We start from the raw sequence: 16661 nt of genomic DNA, 5'->3' as shown, positions 1-16661 counted from the left end.
TCGTTCTGCTTTTATGTAAATATGTCCAGTTATGACATTATGCAACCGTACACTTTGGTACGGCCAAAACACCAGGGGCTTAAGTACCCCAGAATATGGTGTGAGAAGTCCGAACACTCTCACGAGTGCGGCACCCCGAACTTATAGCATTATATGCATCGGCTCTGATTCATGTCTTGGGTAAATAGTTGGGTTTGCCCGGCTCCCATGTTTTGGTACCTTACGTTCCGTTATATCGGCTAAGGTAGCGCTGGGAGAACGACTGCGATTGTGCCCCGGTTGAGCTGGGTTAAGCACCTCTGTAGAGAAAGCTAAAACTGACCGTAATGATAGGGCGAGAGCCGGTCGTTATTCGAGAGGTTTCTGAGTCCCTAAAGACTTATGCCGCTTAGAGCGAGGAGCTGGCTTTGTCCGGCCTAGGCGTGGATAGCGCCCCGAACTCGGTCTTCCGAATACTAGGGGCTTCGCCGAAATTTAAAATTATAGAATTCTATGGCTAAGTGAGAGTGATAAAGCATTATAGTCCGATTGCCTTGTTTGTTGTGCTGAGCGCCTCCCTCGAAGGACCCAAGAATGGGAACAAGAGCGCTCAGGTTTATCCCGAACACCCCAGCACTCGTGGCATGGGGGTAGAAGCCGACGACTCGACATCTCTTAGATTTAATAAACGGCCGCACATAAGGTAATATTTAAAATTCAAAAAGCGTTGCTTAGCGCATATGAACAAGTTTCCAGCGCATAGGATAACACGAGTGAGTTTACTCAAAAATTACATCCTTGGAACACTCATTCGCCACAAGTCAGGCACCCGTCAGGACGCCCTCATAATACAGCTTGGGCTTGCGATGCTCCTTCCCCTCCGGTGGCCCATCTGTCACCAGCTTCTCAGCATCCATCTTGCCCCAGTGTACTTTAACACGGGCAAGGGCCCTACGGGAACCTTCGATGCATACGGAGCGCTTGATGATTTCAAGCCATGGACAGGCATCCACCAGCCGCCTCACCAGCCCAAAGTAGCTCCCGGGCATGACCTCCCTAGGCCATAGTCGTCCTATAAGGCCCTTCATGGCTTGTTCGACTACCTTATGGAGCTCGACCAGCTGCTTCAGCTGGTCGCTCAAGGGCACCAGGTGTCCGGCCTCACCATACTAGGACCAAAACACCTTCTCTGTCGAGCTCCCTTCCTCGGCTCAGTAGAATGCGGCAGCATCAGACACACTACGGGGCAGATCTGCGAATGCTCCTGGAGAGCTCCAGACTCGGGTAAGTAACAAGTAATTCACTTCCACGTGCTTGCTTTGCATAAAGAATGCCTTACCCGCCACTATCGTCTTCATCGCCTCGATTTCCTGGAGGGCTTTTTGGCTTCGGCCATGGCAGATTTGGCACTCTCAAGGGCAGAGGCAAGCTCAGACTCTCGAGTCTTTGAGTCAAGCTCCAAACTCTCATGTTTTTTCACAAGAGCGTGGAGCTCTTGCCGCACCTCCGCCACCCGCGCCTCCTGCTTTTCTCGCTCGGTGCGCTCCATGGCCGCATTGACTTCGGCCTTGGACAGCGCTTCCTTCAGGGTCGCCACCTCGGTTGTGGCCCCTGTAATACTCACGTTGGTGCTGTCATTATTTGCAACCAGATCTTTTTATATACTTACATAAGGTACTACTTACCTTCCTTGTCCTCGAGCAGCTTCTTGGAAAGGCCGAGCTCGTTCTGGGACCGCTCGAGGCTCTGCTTCAATGCATCGACCTCCGCAGTCAGTGCGGCAGAGGTCAGCAGCGCATCCTGCATTCCCATATTGACATACTTATGTTAGACTCTTGCGTATATCTTTTTAGATCCTCAATCTGGATTTTCTTTCCGGCCACCAAACTGAGCATCAGGGGCTACTGTCTATGCGGTAATATTTTTACATGTCTTAAATACATACCTCAAAGCCTGTTAGAAGGCTGGCATAGGCTTCCGCCAGCCCGCTCTTGGCAGACTGAACCTTCTGGATCAGCGCACTCATAATAGTGCGGTGCTCCTCGTTGATGGAGGCGCCGTTAAGAACCTCCAACAAATTATCTGGTGCCTCCGGTTGGACGGAGGTCACCGGCGTCGTAGTCTTTCCCTTCTTACTAGGGGGCCGCCTGCCGGACTCCAGAACCACTAAAGGTTACGGTGCGGTATCTGGCCCAGGGCCGGACTTCGAGCCCTATGGGGTTTCATCCCCTTTGCGCCTGGAGTCCGGGAGGTCGCCTTGCGGCACCTCCAGGACCACCTCCTCCTGGCTTGGCCCCTTTTGGGACTCCACCTCGGCATCGTCCATAGGGCGGGGGGAGGTAGCAGTCGGGAGTGAAAGACTATTCACATCCGACGAATCCAGGGAGCCGCTCGATGAAGCGGCGAGCCGGGCCAGGGGCGGACTGCATGATTATATTCGGCGTCAGAAGATATTGTGCAGTAAAGGAACGCCATGAGTTATTCTGGTATCCGGATACTTCCGATTTTGCCAGGGGCTTGGCCCTGGATGGCCACTCCTCTTCGCCCTCGTCGGCGTTGGTGGAGTAGTCCGGAGGAAGGGTTTTTCCCTTCTTGGACCCTCCGGCCCCCCTAGTTGGGGCGGCCTTCCTTTTCTTTCCTCCCCCCATTGGAGGGGGAGAGGCCTCTTCTTCCTCCTCGTCGTCTCCGTGGGAGGAGTGCGCTTTGGAGTCATCGGACGATGAATCCGACAACACCTGGCGCCGGGAACTCTTTCAAGTTTCCATGGCTGTCTTCTTGGCCTTCTTCTCCGGCACCATGTAAGGTGCCGGGACCAGCAGCTTCGCCAAGCGGGCATCTGCTGGGCCTTCGGGCAAAGGAGCCGGACAGTCGATCTGTCCGGACTTCTTCTGCCAGTCCTGTCAAAGGAACAGGAGCTTAGATCCCGCCTGGAGTCAAACTATGAAAAACAAGTATCCTGTAAAGGGTAAAACAAGCTTACTATGTTGGCTTAGCGCTTCGTGCAGAATCCGCGATCCTCGGTAATGGGAGGGGGAACCTCGGCGCCCTTGAATAGCACCTTCCAGGCATCCTTGTGTGTTGTGTCAAAGAGCCTGGACAAAGTTTGGTGCTGGGCCGGGTCAAACTCCCACAAGTTAGAAGCCCGTCGTTGACACGGGAGGATCCGGCGGAGGAGCATGACCTAGAATACGTTAACAAGTTTAACCTTCTTGTCCACCAAGTTTTGGACGCAAGTTTGGAGTTTGGTTAGCTATCTCAAATTACCCCACGACAGGCCCGTCTCTTTCCAGGAGGTGAGCCGTGTGGGGATGCCAGATTGGAATTCGGGGGCCGCTGCCCATTCAGGGTCACACGGCTCGGTGATGTAGAACCACCCCGATTGCCACCCTTTGATGGTTTCCACAAAGGAGCCCTCAAGCCATATGACGTTGGGCATCTTGCCCACCATGGCGCCTCCGCACTCCGCTTGCTGGCCGCCCACTACCTTCGGCTTGACATTGAAGGTCTTCAGCCATAAGTCGAAGTGGGGCTTGATGCGGAGGAAGCCCTCGCACACGACGATAAACGCCGAGATGTTGAGGATGAAGTTCGGGGCCAGATCGTGGAAATCCAGGCCGTAGTAGAACATGAGCCCCCGGACAAATGGATGGAGTGGGAAGCCCAGTCCATGGAGGAAATGGGGGAGGAACACCACCCTCTCATGGGGCGTGGGGGTGGGGATGAGCTGCCCCTCGTCTGGGAGCCGGTGCGCAACGTCATTGGACAAGTATCCGGCTTTCCTCAACTTTTTGATGTGCCCCTCCGTCACGGAGGAGGCCATCCACCTACCTCCCGCTCCGGACATGGCTGGAGAAGGTTGTGGTGGGAAGTGCGGACTTGGGCGCTGGAGCTCGAGTGCGCGGAAATGGATAAGCGGAGGAGGAAGAGGGCGTAGATGAAAAAGGTGGATCCTTATCCCCTTATATGGGTGGACGAAACTATGTGCCCCCACTAGCTTGGTAAAACTCGCTTATCTCCCAAGCACCGTGATTAATGGCACGGTTGGGTTACCCACGCCCGTATTGATGAGAATCCTAGAACAAGACGTGCCAAGGAAACCAGCTCGCTAAATGCACTGAGGTGGGACAGTAAAACAATTCGAATAAAGTCTTGGCCGTGGCGTGATGTCATGCTGCAGAATACGTCAGCAGATTAGATTTGTATAAATATTATTCTCCCTACGGTGGTATGTGGAACTTATTTTGCAGAGCCGGACACTATCCTTGTGTTAAAAATCTTCTATGAAGTATTCAGAGGAGGAACCCGCCTTGCAATGCTGAAGACAATCTACGCGCCGGACTTGTCGTCATTGAAGCCTGGTTCAGGGGCTACTGAGGGATTCCTGGATTAGGGGGTGTCCGAATGACCGGACTATAACCTTTGATCGGACTCCTGGACTATGAAGATACAAGATTGAAGACTTCGTCCCGTGTTCGGATGGGACTTTCCTTGGCATGGAAGGCAAGCTTGGCGATACGGATATGTAGATCTCCTCCCATTGTAACCAACTCTGCGTAACCCTAGCCCTCTCCGGTGTCTACATAAACTAGAGGGTTTTAGTCCGTAGGACGAACAACAATCATACCATAGGCTAGCTTCTAGGGTTTAGCCTCTCTGATCTCGTGGTAGATCTACTCTTGTACTACCCATATCATCAATATTAATCAAGCAGGATTAGGGTTTTACCTCCATCGAGAGGGCCCGAACCTGGGTAAAAACATCGTGTCCCTTGTCTCCTGTTACCATCTGCCTAGACGCACAGTTCGGGACCCCCTACCCGAGATCCACCAGTTTTGACACCGACACCTATCTTTATTCATAAACACATAGGAAATATCATCATACATGATTGCCTCTAGGACATATCTCCAACACTTGTGTGGCGCCTCCTACTGGATTGATACCTTGGTTCTAAAAAACTGAGGGAAATACTTACGCTACATTGCTACATCACCCTTTCCTCTTCAAGGGAAAAACCAACGCATGCTCAAGAGGTAGCAATGCTACTTGGAGAACTTCAATCTACTCTCTTCTACATGCTGCAAGATGGAGGCTGCCAGAAGCGTAGTCTTTGATAAGACTAGCTATCCCCCTCTTATTCTGGCATTCGGCAGTTCAGTCCACCGATATTGTCTCTTTACACATATACCCATGCATATGTAGTGTAGATCCTTGCTTGAGAGTACTTTGCATGAGTACTCATGGTTGCTTTGATCCCTCTTTTCCCCCTTTTTCCTCTTCTTCCTGGATAATACAACCAGACTTTGGAGCCTAGGAGCCAGACGCCCCCGTCAACGATGACTCCTACTACACTGGAGGTGCCTACTACTACATGCAGGCCGCTGGCGACGACCAGGAGTAGTTTAGGAGGATCCCAGGAAGGAGGCCTGCGCATCTTTCGATCTGTATCCTAGTTTGTGCTAGCCATCTTATGGTAACTTGTTTAACTTATGTCTTTGATCATATATTGTTGCTTGCTCTGACTCATTTATGTTCAAGCACTTGTATCCGAGCCCTTGAGGCCCCTGGCTTGTAATATGATGCTTGTATGACTTACTTTACTTTTAGATTGTGTTGTGATATCTTCCCATGAGTCCCTGATCTTGGTCGTATGCATTTGTGTGCATGATTAGTGTACGATTGTATCGGGGGCGTCACAAGTTGGTATCGGAGCCAGGTTTCGATCCTGGGACCTGTGGGTCATGGGCCCATGTCGCCTTTGGGTACAATAACGAAAAATCCTGAACATTTTCCGGTGGCCAAAATAGGCTTCCCATATATAAATCTTTACCTCCGGACCATTCCGAAACTCCTCATGACGTCCGGGATCTCATCCGGGACTCCGAGCAACATTCGGTAACTGCACAGTAATTCCCATAATAACTCTAGCGTCACCGAACCTTAAGTGTGTAGACCCTACGGGTTCGGGCATCATGTAGACATGATCAACATAGCTCTCTGGCCAATAACCAATATCAGGATCTGGATACCTATGTTGGCTCCCACATGTTCCACAATGATCTCATCAGATGAACCACAATGTCGGGGATTCAATCAATCCCGTATACAATTCCCTTTGTCAATTGGTACATTACTTGCCCGAGATTCGATCGTCGGTATCCCAATACCTCGTTCAATCTTATTACTGGCAAGTCACTTTACTCGTTCCTTAATGCATGATCCTGCGACTAACTACTTAGTCACATTGAGATCATTATGATGATGCATTACTGAGTGGGCCCCGAGATACCTCTCCGTCATACGGAGTGACAAATCCCAGTCTCGAATCGTGCCAACCCAATAGACACTTTCGGAGAGACATGTAGTGCACCTACGTTGTGACGTTTGGTACACCCAAAGCATTCCTACAGTATCCGGGAGTTGCACAATCTCATGGTCTAAGGAAATGATACTTGACATTAGAAAAGCTCTTAGCAAATGAACTACACGATCTTGTGCTATGCTTAGGATTGAGTCTTGTCCATCACATCATTCTCCTAATGATGTGATCCCGTTATCAATGCCATCCAATGTCCATGGTCAGTAAACCATAACCATCTATTGATGAATGAGCTAGTCAACTAGAGGCTCACTAGGGACATGTTGTGGTCTATGTATTCACACATGTATTATAGTTTCCAGTTAATACAATTATAGCATGAACAATAGACAATTATCACGAACAAGGAAATATAATAACAACCATTATTATTACCTCTAGGGCATATTTCCAACAGTCTCCCACTTGCACTAGAGTCAATAATCTAGTTCACATCACTATGTGATTGTAATGAATCCAACACCCATGGGGTTTGATCATATCTTGCTTGTGAGAGAGGTTATTAGTCAACAGGTCTGAACCCTTCAGATCCTTGTGTGCTTTAGAAATCTCTACGTCATCTTGTAGATGCAGCTACCACGCGCTATTTGGAACTATTCCAAATGACTGTTCTACTATATGAATCTGGTTTACTACTCAGAGTCATCCAGATTTGTGTCAAAGTTTGCATCGACGTAACCCTTTACGACGAACTCTTTTACCACCTCCATAATCGATAAAATTCCTTAGTCCACTAAGGATAAGTTTGACCGTTGTCTAGTGGTCCATTTCTAGATCACTCTTATACCCCTTGACTTACTCATGGCAAGGCACACTTCAGGTGCGGTACACAGCACAGCATACTGTAGAGCATAGGGGACGACCTTCGTCCTTTCTCTCTCCTCTGTCATGGTCAGGTCTTGAGTCTTACTCAATACTCACACCTTATAACACATCCAAGAATTCCTTCTTTACCGACCAATTTCGAACTCCTTCAAAATCTTGTTATGGTACGTTTTCATTTGAAAGTACTATGAAGCGATTTTGATTTATCCTTATAGATCTTGATGCTCAATGTTCAAGTAGCTTAATCCAGGTTTTCCATTGAAAAAACACTTTTTCAAATAACCCTATATGCTTTCCAGAAATTCTACATCATTTCCAATCAAGAATATGTCAACAACATATACTCATCAGAAATTCTATAGTGCTCCCACTCACTTCTTTGGAAATAGAAGTTTCTCATAAACTTTGTATAAACCGAAAATCTTTGATCATATCATCAAAGCGTATATTCCATAGATGCTTACTACAGTCCTTAGAAGGATTGCTAGAGCTTTGCATACTTGTTAGCATCTTTTAGGATTGATAAAACCTTCTGGTTGTATGACATACAACCTTTCCTCAAGCAACTCGTCGAGGAAACAATGTTTTGACATCCTATCTGCAAGATTTCATAAAGAATGCAGTATCTGCTAATATAATTCCAACAGACTCTTAGGATCGCTACGAGTGAGAAAGTCTGATCGTAGTCAACTCCTTGAACTTGTCAGAAAACATCTCAGCGACAAGTCGAGCTTTCTTAATGGTGACACTTACCATCATTGTCCGTCTTCCTTTTTAAAATACATTTGTACCCAATAGCCTTACGACCATTAAGTAGTTCTTCCAAAGTTTACATGGATCCTCTCTCGAATTTTATGGCCTCGAGCCATTCGTCGGAATCCGGGCCCACCATCGCTTCTTCATAGCTCGTAGGTTCATTGTTTTCTAGCAACAAGACCTCCGAGACATGATTATGTACCACTCTAAAGTAGTACGCATCCTCGTCGACCTACGAGGTTTGGTAGTGACTTGATCTGAAGTTTCATGATCACTATCATCGGCTTCCACGTCAATTGGTGTAGGCGCCACAAGAACAACTGATGTGCCCTACTACACACTTGTTGAAGTGACGGTTCAAAAACCTTATCAAGTCTCCACCATCCTCCCACTCAAATTCTTTCGAGAGAAACTATTCCTCGAGAAAGGACCCGTTTCTAGAAACAATTACTTTTTCTTACGAATCTGAATTAGGAGGTATACCCATCTATTTTGGGTGTCCTATGAAGATGCATTTATCCGCTTTGGGTTCGAGCTTATCAGACTAAAACTTTTTCAAATAAGCATCGCAGCCCCAAACTTTCAAGAAACATCATCTTAGGTTTCTCTAAACCATAGTTCACATGGTGTCATCTCAATGGAATTACATGGTGCCCTATTAAAGTGAATGCGGTTGTCTCTAATGCCTAATCCATAAACGATAGTGGTAATTCGATAAGAGACATCATGGTATGCCCCATATCCAATAGGGTGCATCTATGATGCTCAGACACACCATCACACTATGGTGTTCCAGGCGGTATTAGTTGTGAAACAATTTCCACAATGTCTTAATTGTGTACCAAACACGTAACTCATATATTCATCTCTACGATCATATCATAGACATTTTATCCTCTTGTCACGACGATCTTCAACTTCACTCTGAAATTACCTGAATGTTTCAATAATTCAGACTTGTGTTTCATCAAGTAAATATACTTAGCATCTACTCAAATCATCTGTGAAGTAAGAACATAACGATATCCACTGCGTGCCTCAGCACTCATTGGACTGCACACATCAAAATGTATTACTTCCAACAAGTTTCTCTCTTGTTCCATCTTACTGAAAACGAGGCTTTTCAGTCATCTTGCCCATGTGGTATGATTTGCATGTCTCAAGTGAGTCCAAATGATCCATCTGCATGGAGTTTCTTCATGCGCACATACCAATAGACATGGTTTGCATGTCTCAAACTTTCAAAAACGAGTGAGTCCAAAGATCCATCAACATGGAGCTTCTTCATGCATTTTATACCAATATGACTCAAATGGAAGTGCCACAAGTAGGTGGTACTATCATTACTATCTTATATCTTTTGGCATGAACATGTGTATCACTACGATCGAGATTCAATATACCATTCATTTCAGGTGCAAGACCATTGATGGTATTATTCAAATAAATAGAGTAACCATTATTCTCCTTAAATGAATAACCGTATTGCGATAAACATAATCCAATCATGTATATGCTCAACGCAAACATCAAATAACAATTATTTAGGTTTAACACCAATCCTGATGGTAGAGGGAGCATGCGATGTTTGATAACTTCAACCTTGGAATTACTTCCAACACATATCGTCACCTCGCCTTTAGCTAGTCTCTGTTTATTCTGTAGCCTTTTATTTTGAGTTACTAACACTTAGCAACCGAACCGGTATCTATTACCCTAGTGCTACTAGGAGTACTAGTAAAGTACACATTAATACAATGTATATCCAATATACTTCTGTCGACCTTGCCAGCCTTCTCATCTACCAAGTATCTAGGGTAGTTCTGCTTCAGTGACCATTCCCCTCATTACAGAAGCACTTAGTCTCGGGTTTGGGTTCGACCTTGGGTTTCTTCACTAGAGCAGCAACTGATTCGTCGTTTCATGAAGTATCCCTTCTTGCCCTTGCCCTTATTGAAACTAGTGGTTTTACTAACCATCAACAATTGATGCTCCTACTTGATTTCTACTTTTGCAGTGTCAAGCATCGCGAATAGCTCAAGGATCGTCATATCTATCCCTGATCTGTTATAGTTTATCACGAAGCTCTAGTAGCTTGGTGGTAGTGACTTTGGAGAACCATCACTATCTCATCTGGAAGATTAATTCCCACTCGATTCAAGTGATTGTAGTACTCAGACAATCTGAGCACATGCTCAATGATGGAACTTTTCTCCCTGAGTTTGTAGGCTAAGAAACTCGTTGGAGGTCTCATACCTCTTAACGTGGGCACGAGCCTGAAAACCCAATTTCACTCCTTGAAACATCTCATATGTTCCTCGACGTTTTGAAAAACATCTTCGGCACCTCAATTCTAAACCGTTTACCATTACACAATGAACTATCACGTAGTCATCAAAATGTGTATGTCAGATGTTCGCAACATCCATAGACGACGTTCGAGGTTCAGCACACCGAGCGGCGCATTAAAGAAATAAGACTTCTGCGCAGCAATGAGGACAATCCTCGGTTTATGGACCCAGTCCGCATAATTGCTACTATCAACTTTCAACTAAATTTTCTCTTGGAACATATCTAAAAAAGTAGAACAAAAACGCAAGCTTCGACATAATTTGCAAAGACCTTTTGACTATGTTCATGATAATTAAGTTCATCTAATAAAATTATTTAATGAACTCCCACTCAGATAGACACACCTCTAGTCATCTAAGTGATACATGATTCGAGTCAACTAGGTCGTGTCCGACCATCACGTGAGGTGGACTAGTCATCATCGGTTAACATCTTCATGTTGATCGTATCTACTATACGACTCATGTTCGACCTTTCAGTCTCTTGTGTTCCGAGGCCATGTCTGTACATGCTAGGCTCGTCTAGTCAACCTAAGTGTTTTGCATGTGTAAATCTGGCTTACACCCGTTGTATGCGAATGTTAGAATCTATCTCACCTGATCATCATGTGGTGCTTCGAAACAACAAACTTTCGCAACGGTGCACAGTTAGGGGGGACACTTTCTTGAAATTTTAATGAGGGATCATCTTATTTATGCTACCATCGTTCTAAGCAAATAAGATGTAAACATGAAAAACATCACATGCAAATCATAAAGTGACATGAAATGACCAATATCATTTTGCGCCTTTGATCATCATCTTCGAGGCACGGCATGATCACCTTCGTCACCGGCATGACACCAAGATCTCCATCATCATGATCTCCATCATCGTGTCTTCATGAAGTTGTCTCGCCAACTATTACTTCTACTACTATGGCTAACGGTTAGCAATAAAGTAAAGTAACTACAAGGCGTTATCATTGACACACAGGTCATACAATAAATTAAGACAACTCCTATGGCTCCTGCCGGTTGTCATACTAATCGGCATGCAAGTCATGATTCCTATTACAAGAACATGATCAATCTCATACATCACATATCATTCATCACATTCTTTTGGCCATAACACATCACATAGCATACCCTGCAAAAACAAGTTAGACGTCCTCTAATTGTTGTTGCATGTTTTACATGGCTGGTATGGGTTTCTAGCTAGAACGTTTCTTACCTACGCAAAATCCACAATGGTGATATGCCAATTTATATTTACCCTTCATAAGGACCCTTTTCATCGAATCCAATCTGATTAAAGTGGGATAGACTGGCACCCGCTAGCCACCTTTATGCAACAAGTGCATGTCAGTCGGTGGAACCTGTCCCACGTAAGCATACGTCTAAGGTCGGTCCGGGCCGCTTCATCCCACAATACCACCGAAACAAGATAGTACTAGTAATGGTAAGCAAGTTGAACAAACCAACGCCCACAACTACTTGTGTTCTACTCGTGCATAGAATCTACGCAATAGACCTAGCTCTGATACCACTGTTGGGGAACATAGCAATAATTCAAAATTTTCTACGCATCACCAAGATCAATCTATGGAGATTCTAGAAACAAGAGAGGGAGAGGATGAGCATCTTCATACCTTTGAAGATCGCTAAGCGACGTCACTAGAACACTCATGAGGGAGTCGTACTCGCAGCAATTCAAATCGTGGAAGATCCGATCTAGCACCGAACGGACGGCGCCTCCATGTTCAACACACATACTGCCCGGGGACGTATCCTCCTTCTTGATACAGCAAGGGGAGAGGAGAAGTTGAGGGAGAGCTCCGGCAGCACGACTGCATGGTGATGGAGCTTGCAGTTCTCCGGCAGGGCTTCGCCAAGTACTACTGAGGAGGAGGTGGAGGTGGAGAGGAGGAGGGCTGCGCCAAAGGCGAGGGGTGAAGCTCCCATGCGCCTCCTCGCTATATATAGGGGTGGAGGGGGCTGGTTTTTTCTCTCCAAGTCCATTGGGGCGTTGGCAAAGGTGGGAGGATAGAAATCCCATCATTTCCCTTCCCCACCGATTGTTATCCCCCCTTTTTAGGGATCTTCATCTTATCCCTTCGGGATATGATCTTATTCCTTCTAAGGGAGAATCTTGGTGTGCCTTGACCAGGGGTTTGGGGCCTTTCCCGCACTACCCAAGTTCATGTGTGTCCCTCCATGCAGGTGGGCCCCACTCCGGAACCTTCTAGAACCTTCCCGGTACAATACCGAAAAATCCCGAACATTTTCCGGTGGCCAAAATAGGACTTCCCATATATAAATCTTTACCTCCGGACCATTCCAGAATTCCTCGTGACATCTGGGATCTCATCTAGGACTCTGAACAACATTCAGTAACTGCACACTAATTCCCATAACAACTCTAGCGTCTCCGAACCTTAAGTGTGAAGACCCTACGGGTTCGGGAATCATGCAGACATGACCGAGACAGCTCTCTGGCCAATAACCAACAATGGGATCTGGATACCCATGTTGTCTCCCACATGTTCCAAGATGATCTCATCGGATGAACCACGATGTCGGGGATTCAATCAATCCCGTATACAATTCCCTTTGTCAATCAGTATGTTACTTGCCCAAGATTTGATCGTCGGTATCCCAATACCTTGTTCAATCTCGTCACCGGCAAGTCACTTTAATCGTTCTATAATGCATGTTCCCGCGACTAACTACTTAGTCACATTGAGCTCATTATGATGATGCATTACCGAGTGGGCCCAGAGATATCTCTCCGTCATACGGAGTGACAAATCCCAGTCTCAATTCATGCCAACCCAACAGACACTTTTGGAGATACCTGTAGTGCACCTTTATAGCCACCCAGTTATGTTGTGACGTTTGGTACACCCAAAGAATTCCTAAGGTATCTGGGAGTTGCACAATCTCATGGTTTAAGGAAATGATACTTGACACTAGAAAAGCTCTTAGCAAACGAACTACACAATCTTGTGCTATGCTTAGGATTGGGTCTTGTCCATCACATCATTCTCGTAATGATGTGATCCCGTTATCAATGACATCCAATGTCCATGGTCAGGAAACCATAACCATCTATTGATCAACGAGCTAGTCAACTAGAGGCTCACTAAGGACATGTTGTAGTCTATGTATTCACACATGTATTATGGTTTCCAGTTAATACAATTATAGCATGAACAATAGACAATTATCATGAACAAGGAAATATAATAAGAACCATTATTATTACCTCTAGGGCATATTTCCAACAATGCCGAACACTAAGCAGACTATGAAGCTGGTTAGGCGAACCTGTACAACATGTCACACTTCTGTTCCCTTTGCCACACGATATATGTTGCCGGGCTTAAGGCGAGATTGTCATCCTTGTGCTAGCCCGACCTCTTTCTCGTTCTAGTGATTCCAACCACTATCGAGATTATCTCATAATCCTAGTCGCGTGGCCATGCTTATCCTGGTCGGATCACATGAGGGGCCTAGAGTATATCTCTCCTAATAGGAGGAGCAAATCCCATCTTGCTCGACCATGTCTCGCAGCATGGAACTGGACAAACCCGAAACCGACATTTGTAACTACCCAGTCACGGAGTAGCGTTTGGTCGGCCCAAAGCAAGTCCGTCACCATCCCGAGTACATGCGTCAGCTCAGGTCTTAGGACATAGAACGTATGTTGTACAAGAGACTCACAGATGACATATCGTTGCGTCTCATAGTTGGGTCTGTCTGACTCAGACCTTATCTCGACTCAGATCCGACTATGTCGAATCCGACCGGATCCTTCTGAGTCCATATTATCCAGTTAGCATCCAATGCTCCATGGCTAGCGAGACCAAGCCATCGACCGTGTCACATGCTAGTCTAGTTGGCTGCGTGTCCACATAGCCCTTTCGACTAGGGACCTTTTAGGACAGTCATCATACAATGTATAGTCCCACAAGCAAGTCATGTACTTGCTAATACACATCATTGATAATGTCCAAGGACTATATTTATTCATAAACACATAGAAAATATCATCATACATGATTGCCTCTATGGCATATCTCCAACATTTGTGTGGAGCCTCCTACTGGATTGATACCTTGGTTCTCAAAAACTGAGGGAAATACTTACGCTACTTTGCTGCATCACCCTTTCCTCTTCAAGGGAAAAACCAACGCATGCTCAAGAGGTAGCAATGCTACTTGGAGAACTTCAATCTGTCGGTGTTCTGGGAATGGGGGTCCCCAGACATGCCTGCCTGCGGCCTGCGGCGTGGCTCGGGCAGTGGCCTAGTACGGCCCATCTTCATCCATTCAAGCTCAAGACCCTCGCGAGGAGCCAAGCCTTGTAGGCGGACGGCAAGAAGCTTCCTCGGGAGCGGCCTCGCCAGGCAGGCTCGCGAGGAGGCGGAGAGATCAAGGCGAGGGTACCTCGCGAGGTGCTCGTGACGCAAGCCATGACGATTGAGGCAGGCGAGCACCAGGCGGGCGCCGGCCTGCACAGTGTCCTTGTTTCCTCTTTGGTGCAAAGGGAGCAAGCACAGACCAAGGCGTCAGGCAAAGGCTACCGTTTCGGTGCAACAAGACCAAGACCAGCAGGGCGGCAGGTTGGAGGTCACCATGGAGCCCAAGACGGCGTCATTGTCAGAGTCTTTGGCAGTCGAAGACCAACTTTAGTCAGGATAAGTGTACTAGATGTTCCCCTTCAAAATGGCCGTTGTTGGCGCCTGTCGGGACCCCGACTCAATGCCACATCGATCTAGCATGTAACACCTCATATCACTTTGCGGCCTCACGCACGGTATTCCCACGGGTGTCGCCTTACCTTTGCCCGGGACCGTTTGCGCCTTTTGGCACACGTATATGACAGTGTCGCTAGCATCCATATGATAAGGAGCCCGGGCTGACATGGCTAGTCGTAAACCCAAAGTGGCACAGACTTACAGGGACAGGCATCCATGACCCAGCATCGAACGTGTCGGTCATCAGCGAGTGAATCCAGGCTGTAGCACTGGGCTAGCAGGACTCCGGTGAACCGGGCTGTAGCGGGCTAACAGGACTCCGGTATTCATCGCGTGACATTTCCCCGAAGGGACAGACACAGGAACGAAGAAGGACACATGCCGGCCAGCCTAAGTGTTCCGGAGCAGTAGCAAGCTACCATGGCTCGGTGGAAACACTAGGAGACATTTCCCCGTAAGAGAGGCTACTAAAGATAAACAACTAGATGGTCAGATCCCACACATACCAAGCATTTCAATAACATACACACAATATGCTCGATATGTGCAATACAACATGGCATCACAAAATGACTCTACGACTCAAGTAGTTATTCAATAGGCTCCGAGGAGCGAGATATTACAAACATGGGTCTCATGACCCAACACTCAGAGCATACAAGTCAAAGCACAAGCGGAAGCTATCATGTCTGAGTACAGACATCTATAAATGAAAAAGGCTGAGAAGCCTGACTATCTATCAGATCCTGCCGAGGGCACAAGATCGTAGCTGAGGTATCAAGCTAAACGTCGAAGTCCAAGCGGAACTACTAGTGAGACTGAAGTCTCTCTGCAAAAACATAAAATAGGCAAACGTGAGTACAAATGTACCCAGCAAGACTTACATCAGAACTAACTACATATGCATCATTATCAACAAAGGGGTGGTGGGGTTTAACTGCAGCAAGCCAGCTTTGACTCGGTGGCTATCCTGAACTACGACTACGAGTAACTCTTTTGAGGTGGCGCACACGAGTCCACATATTCACCATATCAATACACCACTATGGATCCGCTCCCGTCTCCCTACGAGAACGCCATCCATAGCACTCACGCTTATCTTGCGTATTTTAGAGTATCCACTTTCACTTGTCTATGAACTGATATAAGCAACCCAGAAGTCCTTTTCCGCGGACACGGCTATTCGAATAGATGATGTTAACCCTGCAGGGGTGTACTTCTTCACACACGCTCTCACCACTTACCGCCGTTTACACGACATGTACTCGGCAACCTTCAAGCGGAAGCCCAACGTGGGTGTCGGCCACGGCCTGCCTAAACACTCAAGTCTCTAGTCCAGGTTTATCGCCTATTCGGGTTCCATCCATGAGGAGATCCGGCCGGAGTTTCGCTCACAGCCCCAAACGATGTGAACAGGGTTCCCGAGACACCAAACGGGCGCCCGGTACACCGTGCCACGTGCCTACCGCATCACAGCCCACCCCTACGGTCAGCGCTGCCCACGGCCTCCAGCATACTACAAACACCAGAAACTACTTGCAACTCCTGGACAGAGGACAAGGGTGATCAAGAAGCCGAGAGGGTCCATTGGTTTCGGGCCCAATGCGTGGTAGTAGCTGAATCATGG

The sequence above is a fragment of the Triticum aestivum genome, chromosome 4B (assembly GCF_018294505.1).
Source record: "Triticum aestivum cultivar Chinese Spring chromosome 4B, IWGSC CS RefSeq v2.1, whole genome shotgun sequence".
Taxonomy (NCBI): Eukaryota; Viridiplantae; Streptophyta; class Magnoliopsida; order Poales; family Poaceae; genus Triticum; species Triticum aestivum.
The sequence above is the reverse complement of the archived record's forward strand: the minus strand, read 5'-3'. Positions refer to the sequence as shown.